At 35.1% G+C, this 17,538-nt stretch overlaps 1 protein-coding gene across 3 annotated transcripts in view; it reads right to left on the reverse strand.

Moving 5' to 3' along the window:
* RNGTT (RNA guanylyltransferase and 5'-phosphatase) overlaps positions 1-17,538 on the reverse strand; it is a 399,154-nt gene that overhangs the window by 258,033 nt on the left and 123,583 nt on the right. The gene's annotated exons all lie outside the window — the stretch shown is intronic.

A 17,538-nucleotide genomic window follows, 5' to 3' on the forward strand; every position in this document is an offset into this window, starting at 1 on the left:
AGGAGAATGCTTGGTGAGGCAGTGAATAGAATATCAGCCCTGGAGTCAGGAAGACCTGAGTTCAAACTTGGCCTCAGACACTTGACATTTACTAGCTGTATGACCTTGGGAAAGTCACTTCAGTCCAATTGCCTCACCTCCTCCCTCCAAAAAAAAATAAAACCAGCAACAGGACATAAAAAGACAAGCTCGGGTCAGAAATTCCCTCCAAAAGTGTGCAGAGCCTAACACCAACATAACTTCTGAAGTCAAGAATTAGACTATAAGAATGAGAAAATAAAAACAATCTCACTTTAAAAACCTGCTACAGCAACAAAGAAGCTCAATACTCAAACACAGCAAAAAGACTAATTCAAAAATAGCTACAAGCAAAGTAGCAAAGAAAAATGTAGCTTATACACAAGTTCAATAAGCATTTCTAGAAGAGTTAGAGCAAGACTGTTTTCAAAAAGAGTTAACATAATTTTTCTTTTAATATATTTTATTAAATATTTCCAAATTACATAGAAAAAATTTTAACATTCATTTTTTTAAATTTTGAGTTCCAGATTTTTTCCCTCCTTCCCACCTTTCTCACCTCCTTGATAAGGCAAGCAATTTGAAATGAAATAGATAAATGAAATCATGCAAAATATATTTTCATATTAGCCATGTTGTGAGAGAAAACAAACAAAAAAGAAAGTTTCAAAAAATATGCTTCAATCTGTATTGAGAGTTCATCAGTTCTTTCTCTGGAAGTACTCAGAATTTTTCAAAATGCATCCCTTGCAAAATGCAAATCAAAACAACTCTGAGGTACCACATCTCACCAGTCAGATTGGCTAAGATGACAAAACAGGAAAATGACAAATGCTGGAGAGGATGTGGGCAAATTGGAACACTAATGCATTGCTGGTGGAGTTGTGAACTGATCCAGCCTTTCTGGAGAGCAATCTGGAGTTATGCCCAAAGGGCTACAAATACTTTCATACCCTTTGATCCAGCAATACCACTCCTAGGGTTATATCCCAAAGAGATCATAGAAATGAGAGAAAGACCCATATGTACAAAAATGTTTATAGCAGCTCTTTTTGTGGTAGCAAAGAATTGGAAATTAAGGGGGTGCCCATAAACTGGGGAATGGCTGAACAAGTTGTGGTATATGCATGTTATGGAATACTATTGTGTTATAAGAAACGAGGAGCAGACGTTCTTCATATTTACCTGGAGAGGCTTATACAAACTGATGCTGAGTGAGAAGAGTAGAACCAGGAGAAATCTGTACACAATTACAGACACAACGTATTTGTGATGACCAACTTTGATAGACTGGACTCTTCTCAGCAATGCAGTGATATAAGTCAATCCCAAAAGCCTCATGATGGAGAGAAATATGTGCATCCAGAGAAAGAACTAGAAAGAACTGAGTTTATATCCAAGTGGAAGCAAAATACCTGATCTTTTTCCTTCTCTTATTTGGTTTTATGTCCTCTTTACCATTTTTCATTCCAGCTGGTACAATCCATCCTTATAATCTGACTAATGTATAATGTGAAAGTATTTACAGATCCTATACTTGACTATAAGCCACCATGGGGGGGGGGGAGGGGAGAGGGGGACAAAATGTGAAACTCAAGGAATTGAATCCTGTAAACTAAAAGGAAACAAACAAATTAATAAAAAAAAAAAAAAGGTAAAAAAATGCATCCCCTGGAGTTGTCTTGGATCATTATTAGACATATCTCTATATGTCTTTCATAAATGCTCAACCTTACAATGCTATTGTTACTAGGTACAATATACTCCTGGTTTTGATCACTTAGCATGAGTTCATATAAGTCTTCCTAGGTTTTTCTGAAATTATCGTGTTCATCACTTCTTTTAGCACAAGAGTATTCCATCAAAATCACATACCACAACTTGTTCAGCTATGAGCATCCCCTCAGTTTCCAGTATCTTGCCAATACAAAAAGCTACAATAAATATTATTCTACAAATAGGTTCTGTTCCCATTTTTTGGGGATACAAGCCAAGTGGTGAGGGGTCAAAAGGTATGAAGAGTTATACCCTTTGGGGATAGTTCCAAACTGTCCTTCACAATGGGTTAGACTAGTTCACAACTCCAACAGTGTATCAGTGTCCCTATTTTTTCCACAATACCTTCAAGCCATTTATCATTTTCTTTTCTATCATGTTAGTCAATCTGATAGGTATAAGGTGGTATCCCAAAATTGTTTTAATTTGCATTTTCTAATAAGTAGTGATTTACAGCATTTTTTTCATGAGACTATTGATAGTTTGATTTCTTTTTCTGAAAGTTATTTGTTCACATCCTCTGACCAAACTTTAAGTTTTACAAATCTGGTTCAGTTTTCTATATATTTGAGAAATGAGGCATTTATTAAGGAAACTTCCAGTAATTTTTTCCTTATTTTTTCTGTATTACTTTCTTTGTGCAAAAATTCTTTTGCTAGGAGTGGTCAGGTGGCTCAGCGAGTAAGAGTACTGGCCCCAGTGTCAAGATGACCTGGGGGATCGAATCCAGGCTCAGATACTTAGCAGCACACCCAGAAATAACTGGCCATGTAACCTTGAGCAAGTTACTTAACCCCAATTACTAAAAAAAAAAAAAAAAAGTTCTTTTGTTGTGCTTTTTTTTTTTTAATTTCACGTATTCAAAATTATCCATTTTAGTTCCCGTGATCCTCTCTATCTCATTTGGTCAAAAACTTCCCTTATCCATAGATCTGTCAGGTATATTTTTCCATACTCCAGTAATTTACTTATGATATCACCCTTTAAATTTAAATCATGTCCCCTTATTTTGACCTTATCTTGATGTGGTGGATATTGGTCTATACCTGATTTCTGCTAAACTGCTTTCCCGTTTTATCATATAGTGAGTGTTCATTCCAAAAGTCTAGATCAGTGGTAGAGAACTTGCAGGCTCAAGGCCACACATGGTCTTCTAGGTCCTTCAGTGTGGAATTCTGACTGAGTCATTTTATTAAGGGGATTTTTTCTGTGAAGTTTGGATTCAGTCAAAGGGCTATCCTCAACTTGAGGACCTAGAGGGTCACATATGGCCTTGCAGTCACAGATTCCACACCCCTGGGCTAGACTATATGTTTTAACAAACATTATTTTACTATGATCATTTGCCATTTTGTATTGTGTACCTAATCTATTCCACTGACCTACCATTCTATTTCTTAACCAGTACCAGATTGTTTTCATGATTAATGCTTTGCAATGTACTTTGAATCCTGGTACTGCCAGGCCATCTACCTTCACTTTTTTTCCCCCATGGATTCCCTTCATATTCTTGACCTTTTGTTCTTCCAGATGAATTTTGTTATGATTTTTCCTAGCCCTAAAAAGCTTTTTGGTACTTTGACTGGTGTGGCACTAAATAAGAAAATTAACATAGGCAGAATAGTCATTATTATCATATTGGCTCAGCCAACATATGAACAATTAATATTTCTCCAATTGTTTAGATTTATCCTTATTTCTGTGAAAAGTGTTTTATAATTGTGTCTATATAATCCTTGGGTTTGTTGTGGCAGTTAGACTGACAAGTATTTTATGTTGTCTTCCATTATTTTAAATGGAATTTCTCTATCTCTTCCTGTTGGTCATACATATAAATACTGATGATTTACGTGGGTTTATTTTATATATCCTGCACATTTTCCAAAAGTGTTCATTCTTTAAACTAGTTTTTATTGAATTCTCTAGGGTTCTTTAAGTATACCATCATGTTATCTGCAAAAAAAAATTAGTTTTGTTTCCTCAATGCCTATTTTGTTCCTTCAATTTGGCTTACTGAAATAGGTAGCATTTTTAGTATAACTGAATGATAACAGTGATAATGGTCATCCTTGCTTCGCCCCTGATCTTATTATGAAGGCTTCAAGTTTATCCCTATTACAAATAATGCTTTCTTTTAGTTTTAGATAGATACTACTTATCATTTTAAGAAAAGCTCCATCTGTTCCTATGCTTTCTTGTATTTTTAATAGGAATGGGTACTATATTTTGTCAAAGGCTTTTTCTGCATCTATTGGGATAATCATATGATTTTTGTTGTTACTGACGTGGTCAACTATGCTGATACTTTTTCAAATATTGAATCAGACCTACATTCCTGATATAAACCCATCTGGGTCATAGTATATAATCTTTGTGACATACTGCTGTAATCTCCTTATGAGCATTTTATTTTTAAAATTTTGCATCAATATTCATCAGGGAAATTGCTATATAGTTTTCTTTCTTTTTTTTTTTGTTCTTTCTGGTTTACATGCTATGTCACCAAATTTGTGTCAAAAAAGTGATTTGATAGGACTCTTTCTATAGCTTATGTAGTATTGAGATAATTGTTCCTTACATGCCTGATAGAATTCACTTATAAATCCATCTGGTCCTAGGAATTTTTTTTTTTCCTTATGGAGCCTCACTGATGGCTTTTCTAAGATAGGGTTAAAGTATTCTATTTTTGCTTCCCTTAATCTAGACGGTTTATGTTTTTGTTAAAATACATTCATCTCACTTAGACTGTCAGTTTCGCTGGCATACCGTGTTTCCCCGATAATAAGACACTGTCTTATTAAATCTTTTGGACAGAAAAACACCAGAGGGCTTATTTTCAGGGGAGGGCTTATTTTAATGAACATTGGCAGCAATTTTAATAAACAGGTAAATGTGAACAAAAAAAATGTACCTTTATTCAATAAGCAAATCACTGGGGAAGAACAGGATGACGCGCTCACTGCTGCAGCTCTGATTGGATGCAGCTCGGAGCGCGGCGTGCGTTTCACCGGGGGGGGACGGTGCATACAGAGGGTACCGTAATGTAGCGTGTAGCGCAGGGGATCACCTTCACTACAGTAGCAATCTCAATAGGGCTTATTTTGGGGGGAGGGCTTATTTTAGAGGAATCTTACACAGTAAGGGGAGGGCTTATTTTCGGGATAGGTCTTATTATCAGGGAAACACGGTATAATTGGGTTAAATAACTACTAATAATTGTATTCATTTCATCTTCTTCAGTGGTACATTCACTTTTTTCATTTTTGATACTAGAAATTTGGTCTTCTTTTTTTTAAATCGAATTAAACATTCTATTTTATGTTTTTTTTTTCCTTTGTAAAACCAGCTTCTAGTTTTATTTATTACTTCAATGGTTGTCTTACTTTCAATTTTATTAACCTTTCCTCAGATTTTTAGGATTTCCAATCTTGGGCTTAATTAAGGATTTATAATTTGTTCTTTCTCTTGTGTTTTTTTTTAAATTATATGCCCAAATCATTGATTTACTCTTCCACTTTTGTTTATGTATGTTTTTAGAGATATACGTTTTCCCTAAATACTGCTTTGGCTGCATTACATAAACTTTGGTATATTATCTCCTTGTTATTTTCTTTAATGAAATAACTGACTGTTTCTATGATTTGTTATTTGACCCACTCATTCTTTAAAATCAGATTATTTTGCTTCCAATTAACTTTGCATTTATGCTTCCATGACCCTTGATTGAATGCAATGTTTATTGCAATATCATCTAAAGAGAATACATTTAATATTTCTGTTTTTCTGTACTTGGTTGTAATACATGGTCAATTTCTGGGAAGATATGCACAGTTGAGAAAAAGGGTATATTCCTATCTATTCTCATTCAATTTTCTTCAGAGGTCTATTTAACTTCTCACATTTCATTTAACTCCTTAAATTCTCATTTATTTCAAGGTTAGCTTTATCTAGCTCTGAGGGGGGAAAGTTGAGGTAATTAATTTAACTTTTCATCTAAAAATTTGGATGCTCTGCCATTTGGCACATATATGTTTAATACGGATATTACTTCATACTCTATGCTGCTTTTCTTTAGCAAGATCTCTTTTATTTGGGTTTATTTTTGCTTTTGATTTGTCTGAGATGATGATTACTACCCCTGAGTTTTACACATTAGTTGTAGCATAACAGATTCTGCTCCAGCCACTTATTTTTAGTCTATGTGTCTCTCTGTGCTTCAAGGATGTTTCTTGTAAACAACATATTGTTGGATTCTGGTTTCTAATCCATTCTGCTATCTGCTTCCACTGCATATGTGAGTTCATCTCATTTATGTTTACAGCTTTGATTGCTAACTGTGCATCTCCTTCCATCCTATTTTCTTCTATTTATTCTCTCCTCTCCTTCCCTCTCCCTCACTAAAGTCTGTTTTACTTCCAACCATTACCTTCTTCTATTGATCCTCCCTTTTATCACCTCCTCCTTTCCCTAATCCCCTTTGCTTCTTATTTCCATATTGGATAAGATAGATTTCTATACCCAACTGAGTGTGTGTGTATAGATACATATGTATTTTCCATCTTTAAACCAATTTAGATGGGTGAGGTTCAAGCATTGCCTACACACACACACACACACACACACACACACACACAATTTTTCCCTTCACTGCGAAAGTTCTTCCTTCTATGCTTTTTTAGCATGAGATAATTTTTCCCATTCTTCCTCTTTCTTCTCCCTTTTCCCAGGTGTGATGGGAATGTGAATTTAAGATCTTCCCTGCCCCCAGGCTCTTTGATAGGCTTACCTGAACCTGGAGCCTGTGGCAGGAGGCTTGTTCTTCAGGAGATACTTTGTGAGTGGGTCAAGAGGGTTGTGACATTCTCTGAGCCAGGAGAAGGCAATATAAACCCTGATGTGAGGCTTTGTTTTGGGGCTTACTCTGAGAAGTGTTATGTGATTTGACCAGATGAGACTCCGGGCAGTCGTTGAAAGCCCCCTAGCTTTGAAAACCCAGATGCTGATGCTTCCTTCTCTGGTAACTGACTAGTTATGGATATAATGGCTGGACAGTTATAGGCCTGTACGCTTGAAATGTTTCTCCATCTTCTTGTAACTTCTGTCTGTATACTCTGAAGTTCGGGGTGCTAACTTTTCCCCCTGAACTAGGTAAATGATATGTTTGATTGATTAAAAGCAAGACTGTTAACCTATTTTGAGTTGCTTTCCTTTAGAAAAGGAGATCTAAGAACCTGTGTTGGCAGCCACCCTGAGTATGGTGGGGTGCTTGCTGCTACAAATATTAATGAGGACACTGGCTATATATCTTGTGGCCTTGTTCAGCTTTGTCTCCCCAGGAACAGAGATTGCTGAGAACTTGTCTCGGGTCAAGATGAAGAGAAGACCTCTCTTTGGGTATTAAATACTATGACTATATCTTAAGCTTATTGTAACTCTGGGGAAGATGGCCTATTCAGCTGAGATCTAGGGGTGGGAAACTTTTGACTTTTTTGTGCTAGCTGACTGACCAAATGAATGTACTTTGTTTATAATTGGAAACTAATCTTATGAGAAGAGGGTCTTTGGGACTGACTAAATGAATGTACTTCCCAGGGGTGGAGTAGTACTTGGAAGAAGGACTTTGTGATTGACTAAATGAATATACTTCCCAGGGCTGGAATAGTACTTAGAAATTATTGAATTACACTTGGTGAATGCTGTATTTTGATTTTCTTTGTTCTTAATTTGTCACTGAATAAAATGGAGAGTGGCTATGCTGGCATTTTGAACCTTTGGGAATTTGCCTTTGCTTGGCATTATACCAGGGAATTCTTCTTTCTTACCTATACATTTTTCAAACATCATCTGAACATAATCAACTCACTCCCACATCCTCTTTCTATATAGAATCCTTCTAACTGCCCTAATAATGATAAAATTCTAAGAAGTTACATGTATCACTTTCCCTAAGAGAAATTTAAATAGTTTAACCTTAAGTCCTTTACAATTACTCTTTCATGCTTACCTTTTTATGCCTCTCTTGAGTCTGGTAAATGAAAGTTAAATTTCCTATTTAACTTTGGCTTTTTTTTGAGAGAATGCTTGAAAGTCCTCTATTTCATTAAATATTGATTTTTTCCCCTTGAAGCATTATACTCAGTTTTACAATTGTCATTCCAACCTTTTGTTGTAATCATTGTAATCCCAACGATTTTGCATTCTGAAATATATTCCAAACCCTCCTCTGCTTCTTTAATGTGGCAGCTGCTAAATTTTTTATGACACTGACTGTGGCTCCATGGTATCTGAATGATATACTTCTGACTACTTAAAGTATTCTCCTTTACATGGGAGCTCTGGGATTTGGCTATAAAATTCCTGGGAATTTTCATTTGGGGATCCCTCTTTAGGTGATCAGTAGATTTTTTGCAATTTCTAGTCTCGTTCTAAGATGTCAGGGTAATTTTTCCTTGATAATTTCATGGAATATGTCTAAGCACTTTCTTGATCATGGATTTCAGAATTCTTAAATTATCTCTCCTGGATCTATTTTCCAGGGCAGTTGTTTTTCCAAAGAGATATTTCACATTTTCTTCTATTCTTCATTCTTTTAATCACATTTTATTGTTTCTTGATGTGTCATGGAATCATTAGCTTTCACTTGACCAATTATAATTTTTAAGGAATAAAATCAAAAAGCTTTAGTGAGCTTTTACACCTTTTTTCCCCATTTGGCCAATCCTGCTTTTCAAGGAGTCATTTTCATCTTTTGAATCTCTTTTTTCATTAAGTCAATTTTTTTTTCTAAATGTTATTTCCTTCATTTTTTGGCCTTTCTAACCAAGCTATTAATTTCCTTTTCATAATTTTCTTTCTTTGCTCTCAATTCACTGCCTAAGTTTTCCTCTACTACTCTGATTATGAAAATCATTTTTTAGTTCTTCCTGGGATTCTTGTTAGTTTATGTCCAATTTACATTTTTCTTTGAGATTTTGTTTGTAGCTGTTTTGACTTCATTATCTTCTTCTGAGTTTGTTTCTTGATCTTCCCTTTCACCACAGTAGCTTTTACGATCAGGTTCTTTTTTTTAATTGTTTACTCATTGTTCCAACTTGCATCTTGATTTTGAGCTTTATGATAAAGTTGAGTTCTATTTCCCAGTATGGTGGGAAGGGACATTGTCTCAAGTTTCAGACTTTTTTGCACAGCTATTTTCAGAGGTCATTCTCAAGGTTTGGAAGTTTTTGGTCCTTCTAAGTTGTGCTCTGGGGAGAGATATGGTCACTACTTCCCTGCTCTACACTTTAGACCTTAACCTCAAAGGGCCCCAGATCCCTTGGGATTCCAAATGATATTGCTCCCTTGAGCCCCTGCTCCCTTGAGACAAGAAACAAAAGGGTTCCTCAGGGTCTTTGATTTTTTTAGGAAAAAAAGCAATACTGCTCCTCAGGGCTCTTGCTCCAGCAACAGCATCAGGAATGCCCAGCACCTGATAATGGGAAAGTGACTAAATACCCACTCAGAAACAGAATTCAAGGGACTGGGGTATAAGACTAGATGCCATTTAACAACCATATCACCCAATATCTGGTCCCAGGATAAAGTTTCAGGGCAAAAGGGAGTGGTTCTCATCACAAGGTAGCAGGGGCCCTATCTGGTTAAGGACCACAGAGGAGATGAAGACAGTAATGACCAAACTCTCCCAGATCACACCACCTTAGAAGTAGCAAAAACGTACAAGTCCCCAGACTTCCTGTGAAAGCAGAAGGGCAGACTAGGGGCGGCCAGGTGGCACAGTGAGTAAAGCGCCGGCCCCAGAGTCAGGAGGACCCAAGTTCGGTTCTGCCCTCAGACACTTAACACACACGCACAGAAAAAAACTAGCCGTGTGGGGCAGCTAGGTGGCACAGTGAATAGAGCACCGGCCCTAGAGTCAGGAGGACCTGGGTTTGGATCCTGCCTCAGACACTTAACACACACACACACACACACACAAAACCTAGCCGTGTGACCTTGGGCAAGTCACTTAACCCCAACTGCCCTCCAAAAAAAAGAAAAAAGAAAGCAGAGGGGCATAAAAATCAGAAGATCAGGGCCAGACATCCACTTAACCTTACCCTCCCAACCCCAAAGAGGTGAGCAGAAAACTCTAAAAAATTCCAAAGTCAAGAAATAGCCTGAGAAGATGAGCAAACAATATCAAATAAAGAACCTGATCAGAAAAAGTTATTATAGTGACAGAGAAACTCAAAATGCTAACTCGTAAGACAATGACTAGAAACACCTACAAGAAAAACCTCAAAGAAAAGGGCAGATTAGACAAAAGCCAAATAAGAATTCCTAGAAAAGATAAAGAAAAAATTTAAAAAGAGCAAGGGGAAAAAAAGGTTTTACAAGTCAAATAACAGAAGTAGAGGGAAAAGTGCTAACAGAAATGAGAGTAACACAAGAAAATTATGAAACAAAAGTAACAGCTTAGTAAAAGAGGCACCAAAAATGTAGAAAAAAAAATGCTTTAAGAATCAGAATTGGCAAAAAGGTCAAAGAAGTACAAAATATCATTTAAGAAAATAACTCCTTAAAGGTTTGGAATTGATTAAGAAGAAGCTAATGACTCCATGAGACATCCAAGGAAAATAGAAGAAAATGTGAAATATCTTTTTTTTTCCCATCCTTTTCCAACTTTATTCATCTAAAAACAATTTACTTTGGCCTTTTTTGTTTCTTGATTTTTATATAAATGCTTCCATCTTAAGAAAGGTTAAGAAGTTTGTCTCACTTCCCATGAATTAGTGTTCTCTGCCATCTCTCATTTTCTAGGAATGAATCTCATTTGCTTTTCATTTGCTAGCTAGTCTAAATATGAAATATCTTACTAAGAAAAAAAACTGATCTGGAAAATAGAAGAGAGATAACTTAAGAATTATTGGACCTCCTGATCAAAGAAAGATCCTAAATATCATACTTCAAGAAATTATAAAGGAAAACTGCCCAGATATCACTGAATCGGAGGGCAAATTAGAATTTAAAATATTATTTCCCAAAAGACATCCCAAAATCAAAACAGGAATATAATAACCAAATTCCAGAGTTCCCAGGTAAAGAAAAAAATACTTCAAGCAGCCAGAAAATAATTATTCAAATAACATGGAGACACACTCAGGATCACACAGTTAAAATAGCAGAAGGCTTAGAATATGATATTCCAAAAGAAAAAAGAGCTAAGATTATAAATAAGAATAACCTACCCAGAAAAATTGATTAAAATCCTACAGGGAGGAAAATGGATAATTAATGAAATAGAGGATTTTCAAGCATTTCTGATGAAAAGAACAGATTTGAATAGAAAATGTGACATTCAAACATAAGATTCAAGAGAAGCACGAAAGGGTAAAGCTGAATGAGAAATCATAAGGAACTTAATAAGTTTAAACTGTTTATATTCCTACATGGGAAAATGACACATTGTAATTCCTAGGAACTTTTATCATTATTAGGGTAGTTAGAAGTTTACTTGAGCAGAGGGTATGAGTTTAAGTCTATTATGTTGGGACAATCTCTAATGAAATATGGATGGGTGAGAGAGGGAAGCACAGAGAAAGGGAAAGAGAAAGGAAAAATGGGGAAAATCATCTCACACAAAACAGGCACACAATAAAAACTTTTTACAATAAAATGGAAAATGAGGGGAAACAGGCAATGCTTGAATCTCACTCTCATGTGAATTGGTTCAAAGAGGGAAGAACATATATAAATATACACAGCTGATACAAAAATTCATCTAATTTAAACAGTTGAGTAGGAGGGGAAGAGGGTAAGACAAGGGGCAGTGATAAGAGAGAGAGAAAACAGATTAAGTTGTTGTTCAGTCATTTTCAGATGTGACTTAACTCTACAGGACCTCATTTGAGGTTTTCATGACAGAGTTACTAAGGTGGTTTGCCATTTCCTTCTTCAGCTCATTTTAAAGATAAAAGAAACTGAGGTAAATACAATTAAGTGACTTGCCCAGGGTCACAAAACTAGTAACTGATTTGAAGTCAAGGACATGAGTCTTTCTAGGTCCAGGCCCAGCATCTTACCCATGTACCTGCCAAAAAGAGGCAGCAGTTAGAAGAAAACAGACTGAAGGAGTGAAGGAGTGAAGGAGTGAAGGAGTGAAGGAAGGAAGGAAGGAAGGAAGGAAGGAAGGAAGGAAGGAAGGAAGGAAGGAGGGAGGGAGGGAGGGAGGGAGGGAGGGAGAGAGGGAGAGAGGGAGGGGGGGATGGAGGGAGGGAAAAGAAAAGAATATGAAAAGGAGAAATAAACAGAAATGATAACTCTGAATGTGAATGGTATGGATTCACCCAGAAAAATAGAAGAAGATAGCAGACTGGATTAGAAACCAGAATTCAACAACATGTTGGTTCCAAACGACACACTTGAAACAGAAAAATACACAGTATTAAAATAAGGGGTTAGAGCAGAATCTATTATACTTCAGAGATGAAGTTGCAAACGGTGGGGGGCAAGGTAGCAATCATGATCTCAGACAAAGAAAAGGCAAAAATAGAGCTAATTAAAAGATATAACTGGGGAAACTACATTTTGCTAAAAGGTATGAATGAATTACTATCAATAATAGGGGCACAAAGTGTCATAGCATCAAAATTTTTGAAGGAAAAGTTACACTGTGTGAGGAAACAGACAATAGAGCTATTCTAGTAGGGTACCTCAATGCACCCCTCTCAGACCAAGATAAATTTAACTAATAAAATAGACAAGAAAAAAGCTAAAGAGATGAATGGAATTTTAGAAAGGCTAGAAATGATATACCTCTGAATAATACTGAATGGGAATAAAAGTGTATACCTTTTTCTCAGATGTACACGGCACCTTCACAAAAACTCATCACATATTCAAGCATAAAAACTCATAAATGCAGAAAAGCAGGAATATTAAATACATAATTTTCAGATTATAATGCAATAAAAATTGCATTCAATAAATGGTTTTTGATGCATAGATTAAAAATTAATTGGAGACTAAGCAAGCCATTCTGAAAAAACAAGTGCATCAAAGAACAAATCGTATCTATAATCAAATTTCATTAAAGAGAAATGACCAAAAAAAACAGTAAAGAGAGCAATAATGAGACAATATTCCAAAATTTGTGGAACACAACCTAAGCAGTACTTAGGGGAAATTTTATATCTCTAAATGCTTACATCAAGAGAAGAAAGAGAAGACTGATGAATTGTGTGTGCAACTTACAAAAATTAAATATCTCCTATTGAAAACCAAAATAGAAACCTGAACATCAAAGGAGAGATTAATAAAACTGGAAGTAAAAAAAAAAAAAACACTGACTTACTAAATAAAACTAGGAATTGTTTTTTTTTTTTAATTGGGGGGGAGAAGATAATATAATAGATAAATCATTGGCTAATTTTTTTTAAAAGAAGAAAAAAACCCAAGTTACTACTATCATAAATGAAATGGATGAATACACAAGCAAAGATGAAATTAAAGCAATTATTAAGAACTCTATGCCAATTAAACTGACAATCTAAATGAAACAGATGAATGATTACAAAAACATATATTACCCAGATTAACAGAAAAGGAAATAGAACATTTAGATAATTCTATCCTAATAAAAGAAATTGAACAAGTCATAAATGAGCTCTCTAAGAAACCGAGGACCAGATGATTTCTAGTGTATTCTACCAAACATTTAAAGAACAATTAATTCCAATACTATATAAACTCTTTGGAAAAAGAGGCAAAGGAGTCCTAAAAAATTCCTTTCGTGACACAAATATGGTGCTGATACCTAAACCAGGAAGAGCAAAAACAGAAAGAAAACTAGAGACCGACTTCCTTAGTGAATACTGATACAAAAAATAAAATACAAGGAGATTACAAAAACATAACACAAAAATCATACATTATGACCAGGTGGGATTTATACCAGGAATGCAGAGTTGGTTCAATATTAGGAAAGTTATCAGCATAATTGACCACATCAATAACAACAACAACAAAAATCACATGATTATCTCAATAGACACAGAAAAAGCTTTTGACAAAATACAACATTCCTTCCTATTTAAAACACTAGAAAACTAGCTGTGTGACCTTGGGCAAGGCATTTAACCCCAACTGCCTTGCCTTCCCCCCTCAAAAAAACAAAAAAACTAGGAAGCATAGAAGTAAATGGAATTTTTCTTAAAATGATAAAAAGTAGCTAGCTAAATCCAAGACCAAGCATTATCTATAATGGGGATAAACCAGTAGCCTTTCAAATAAGATCAGAGGTAAAGCAAGGAAGTCCATTATTACCCCTATTATTCAATAATTTACTAGGCATGGTAGTGATACCAAAAAGACAAGAAAAAGAAACTGAAGGAATAATAAGCAACAAAGAAACAAAAATATTACTTTTTGCAGATAACATGATGGTTTACTTATGGAATGCTAAAGAATCAATTAAAAAATTCACACAAATCCTCTGTATTTCTATACATTTCCAACAAAATCCAGCAAGATGAGATATAAGAAGAAATTCTATTTAAAATAACTACAAACAATATAAAATATTTGAGAGTTTATTTGCCAAGAGACACACTAGAATTATATGAACACAATTACAAATCTTCTCACAAATAAAGACAGAGCTAAATTACTAGAGGAATACTAATTGCTCATGGTTAGGCAGAGCTAACATAATAAAAATAATACAACCTAAAGTAATTTACTAATTCAGTGCCATAACAATCATACAACTAAAGAATTACTTTATAGAGCTAAAGAAAACAATAAAATTCATCTGGAAGAAAAAAAGGTAGACTATCAAGGGGATCAATGGGGGGAAAAAAATTAAGGAGGGGGACTAGCAGTACCAGACCTCATACTATATAACAAAGTAGCAATCATAAAAATAATTTGATACTGCATAAGAAAATGGCTGATTAATTGGAATAGATTAGGTACACAATATATAGAAGCAAATGAGCATAACAGCTTAATGTTTGATAAATCCAAGGATCCTTGCTACTGGGGCAAGAACTCGTGATCTAACAAAAACTACTGGGAAAACTGGAAAGCATTCTGATAGAAAGCAGGCAAAGACCAACATTTCACAGTGTATACTAAGATAAACTCAAAATGGGATGATTTAGAGATAAAAAGCAATATCATAAAGAAATTAGGGGAGCATAGAAAAAGTTACCTGTTAGATTGATGAAGAGTTAATGACCAAACAAGAGACAGATGTGTTCATGGTAGGCAAAATGGATAATTTTGATTACAATAAAATTAAAATCTTTGCGCTAACAAAATCAATATAACATAGTCAGAATTAAAAGAAAAGCAGCAAAGGGGAGGGGAAAGGGAATTTAGAGCAAGGTATCTCTCATAAGTCTCAATTCTCAAATATATATAAAGAAATGAGTCAAATTTATAAAATAAGAGCCATTCCCCATATGAAAATGGTCAAAGCATACAAAGAAGCCGTTTTCAGAGGAAGAAATCAAAGCTATCAGTACTCATAAGAAAAAAAGGCCTTAAATCACTAATAATTAGATATAAAATTAAGAACTCTAAGCTACAGCTTCACACCCATCAAATTGGCTAAAATGACAAAAAAGTAAAATTACAAACATGGAAAAGGATGTGCAAAAGTAGGTACACTGACCTATTGTTTATGGAGCTGTGAAATAGTTTAACCATTCTGGGGAGCAATTTGTTACAATGCCCAAAGGTCTATAAAACTGTGCATACCCTTTCACCCAACAATACCACTACTAGATTTCTATATTAAGGAGATCAAAGAAAAAGGAAAAGGACTTACATGTCCAAAAATACTTCTATAGCAACTTTTTGTTTTGACAAAGAATTATAAACTGGGGAGGGTGCTCCTCAGTTGGGGAATGGCTAAACAAGTTGAGGTACATGACTGTGATGGAATACAGCTGTGCTGTAAGAATGGATGAAGTGAATGGTTTTAGAAAAGCAATGAAAGGGGGTAGCTAGGTAACACAATGAATACTGGCACACTGGCCCTGGAGTCAGGAGGACCTGAATTCAAATCCGACCTCAGACACTTAACACAAAACTAGCCGTGTGACCTTGGGCAAGTCACATAACCCCAACTACCCTACCTTCCCCTCTCCAAAAAGCCAAAAAAAAAACAAAAAGCAAAAACAAAAAAGACCCAAAATATTTAATTGAGTCAATTCAAAATTAAATAAGCAGAACTAAGAGAACATTGCACACAGTAAAGTATTATTGTACAATAATCAAATGTTTAAGATTGGCTACTCTGATCAATACAGTGATCCACCATAATTCCAAAGAATTTATCATGAAAAATGTTATCCATCTCCAGAGAGAAAACTGATGAACTCAGAGTGCAAAATGAAGTATATTTTTCCACTCTTTACAAATTGCCTTTTTTTTTAGTCAACATGGCTAGTGTAGAAATGTTTTGCATGATTTCATATGTATACTGGATACCATATTTCTTGCCTTTTCAAAGGGTAGGGGAGAGGATTGAGGGAAGGATAGAATTTGGAAGTGAAAGTTAAAAAACAAAATTTTTTTTAAAATAAGCTCTTTGTGGGCATAGTCTTGTTTCTTACTCAATCCAAATAAAAATACTTATTGTACAACTACCAAGCACATAGCACTAAGCTCACCAAAGGCCATTCAATAACTAGATCAGGGCCTTGATCAGTATAGCCACTCAATCATTTTTTTCACTGAATTGAATCAAATTTGATTAATTCAAAAGCTTTTATTTAACTTTTGGTTGCATTTACTCATTTAATCAAAGCTTTAAAACTGATGCTGCTAACTAGCATATTCTGGCTTAAATTTAATAATTTTCTCACCTATTATATGTGATGGTAAAGGTGCTAATATCTCTAAAAATTAAATCACAGGAACAAAAAAAAAATCACATAACTTGAATAATAATTAAAGGCAGACCAAGTCTTGTGTTATTGTTTTTTTCCTCTAGTAGCAAAGCAACTGGTGTTTTAGCTACTTCTATCAACTAGTTATGTTTCTATTTTTGAATTATTAAAAAAATGAAAATTGGGAGAATTCTTTAGTCAGCACCTCACTATTCCTGGGATGGAGAAACAATGTGGTAACAGAGAGCCAGCATTTAAATCAGAAAGAACTGAACTCAAAATCAGTATCTGAACCATATAGCCTATGAGACTATGAAAAAAGTCACTTAACCTCTCAATGCCCCAGAATACATTTTAAGACTTTGTTGCAGAATAGTTACCAATGTGTATTAGCAGAAGGGGTTTCCTCATTGAAACTTCCACATAGTATTAAAATCAAAAGTCTACTCAAAATAATAATGAGGGCGGCTAGGTGGCACAGTGAATAGAGCACCAGCCCTGGAGTCAGGAGGACTTGAGTTCAAATATGGCCTCAGACACATAACACTTACTAGCCATATGACCTTGGGCAAGTCACTTAACCCCAACTGCCCTGCCCTCAAAAAAGAAAAAATATTAATAATAATGAACTTACTATTTAAGTTAAAATCTTATTATAGGGATACAATATCCTGCAAAGGCAAACAGAAATTATCCTCACTCCTTCTTTCTCATTTTATCTAATATGAAACTTTCCTGTGAAAGTTATACATTGTTGAGGTGGCCAGGTGGCACAGTGAGTAAGAGTGACAGCCCCAGCATCAGGAGACCTGGGATCAGTTCCAGCATCAGATATTTGGCAGCCACACAAAAAATAATATCTGGC

The sequence above is a fragment of the Petaurus breviceps genome, unplaced genomic scaffold (assembly GCF_028583685.1).
Source record: "Petaurus breviceps papuanus isolate PSGF00001 unplaced genomic scaffold, PetGlider_PUasm1.0 90667, whole genome shotgun sequence".
Taxonomy (NCBI): domain Eukaryota; kingdom Metazoa; phylum Chordata; class Mammalia; order Diprotodontia; family Petauridae; genus Petaurus; species Petaurus breviceps.